At 37.6% G+C, this 1,984-nt stretch overlaps 1 pseudogene; it reads right to left on the bottom strand.

Annotated features, from left to right (window-relative positions):
* Positions 1-1,596: 1,596 nt before the first annotated feature.
* On the bottom strand, positions 1,597-1,715 carry LOC112476993 (annotated as a pseudogene).
* Positions 1,716-1,984: the final 269 nt, after the last annotated feature.

The raw sequence follows: 1,984 nt of genomic DNA, 5'->3' as shown, positions 1-1,984 counted from the left end.
CACACCAGGCTTGTTCCTGGTGTGCTTGCTGTTCTCTCTGCCTGGAGATCTTTTCTGTCAAATTTTAAAAGGCTGTCCTCTTTGTAGTTTCTACACATCCTGTAGATCTTGATTAAATAGTATCTCCTTGAAAAATCCTTTCCTGGTCACCCAATCTAAAATACTCAAGCTCCTCTATAGGAAAACCATACTGCACTATCTTTCTAGCACTTATCACTGTTTAAAATGATCTTTTGCATTCATTTGTTTTCATTTCTATCTTCTGTTTTTCTAGACAGTAATCTCAATGAGAGCAGAGACTTTCACTTTCCTATTAAATAAACTTTTCTTCAATATATAGATATTAGTTGATATAATATTGATTGTGATAATAGTTAGATAAATAAAAATATTATTAAATAGGAGAGCATCAACCACTGTCCTTATAGATCAAAGACTTTAACCTAATCATAGCTCCACCCACTTAAATGAACTTTAGTTACTCATTTTATTTCTGAATCATTTTCCCTGTCTTTTAAATGGAGATAATTACTAAGATATAGGACTGTTGGGAAGATGGCATGAAGTGATAGAAAGTTTAGACTCCATTTGCCTCCACTCCAGAGTCATTCCCTTCCCTTCCCCATCTCGCCCTTCCCTGTGGCTGGCACCCATGTATTACCTAAATTCATTTTTCCTTAAGCTCTTCTCTGAGGTCCAACAATGGGAGAAATGTTTTCTTCCTGTCAGGCCCTCATCCTCTTGCTGTTGGGCTATGGTTTCTTCACCAGCTGATTATGGTAAAGCTTCTGCCTGGCAACTCCTCTTCTCTTCCAGGCCCCACCTCTTACCAGGCACTGGAAACATCATTCCTTCTTCCTGCCCTTTCAGAGGTAATAATGTCTTCTTGCTTTTGTTAGTGTCTGGATGCCTCACTGCCCAAAACTTTGTAAGCAGTTCTTTCCTTAATTAACGTTAGCTAAGCCCTTCGAGTGAGCATTTGTTTCCTGCCAAGAACATGATTGACACAGATATTGTATGTGGGCACTTTCTGTACTGCCGAACACATACTTTCAAAAATATTTATTGAGTACCTATTGCATACCAAGCACTAAGCAGGCAGTCAACCATACTTTGTATCTGACATATATGTACATAAGAGTCATTCAGATGTTTAGGCAAAATAAAAATTCAAGATAAAGCACCATTAAATTAAAATATGGGTTAAGAAAATGCAGCAAAAAATTCATTCGTGTTCTGCTGTGTTGCTGTTCCTCTTACTGTTAGTATTTCTGTTGATTTTATGCACATTCCCTAGAAAAAGAAAATAGATACATGTACATACGTTAACAGGTTGTTTTATGCTTGATCCTCACTCATAGCTGCAGTTTATCAAGCTGCAGGTATGAGTTTACATACATACAGTTATATATTCACTGGTGTGATCTACAAATGCAGTTCTGATTAGGCGAGGCAACTACAATAAATGTTTATTTAATTTTTCATTTTATCAAGCAGAACTCCCTGGTAATCAGCTATCTGCAGTGGTGTTCCTATATATCCATGGCAGGACTGCACTGGGGCATTAATTCTTTCTTTCTTTCTTTTTTTTTTAAACGCTTACAGCGCCTGGTCTTCCTAGGTGGTCTCCCATCCAAGTACTAACCAGGCCCAATCCTGCTTAGCTTCCGAGATCAGATGAGATCGGGCACGCTGAGAGTGGCATGGCCATAGATGAGGACATTGATTCTTAAAGGCTCTGACTCTGAGATCAGAGTTCTTGGGTTCAAATCCTGGATTAATATCTTACTAGCTCTAGACCTTAGACAAGTTACTTAAACTCTCCTAATCTCAATTTTTCTCACCTGTCAAAAGGAGGTATATGTTAATAAGGCTGTTATGAGTATAAACTGAAATAATAATGTTACTTATTGAAATAGCATGGTAAATGGTCATAAATTAGTTGCTACTAGTGTGATTATTAGTAGTGATGATCTTGAGGCTA

This window comes from Pteropus alecto, unplaced genomic scaffold (assembly GCF_000325575.1).
Source record: "Pteropus alecto unplaced genomic scaffold, ASM32557v1 scaffold222, whole genome shotgun sequence".
In the NCBI taxonomy this organism is placed as follows: Eukaryota; Metazoa; Chordata; class Mammalia; order Chiroptera; family Pteropodidae; genus Pteropus; species Pteropus alecto.
The sequence above is the reverse complement of the archived record's forward strand: the minus strand, read 5'-3'. Positions and strand labels throughout refer to the sequence as shown.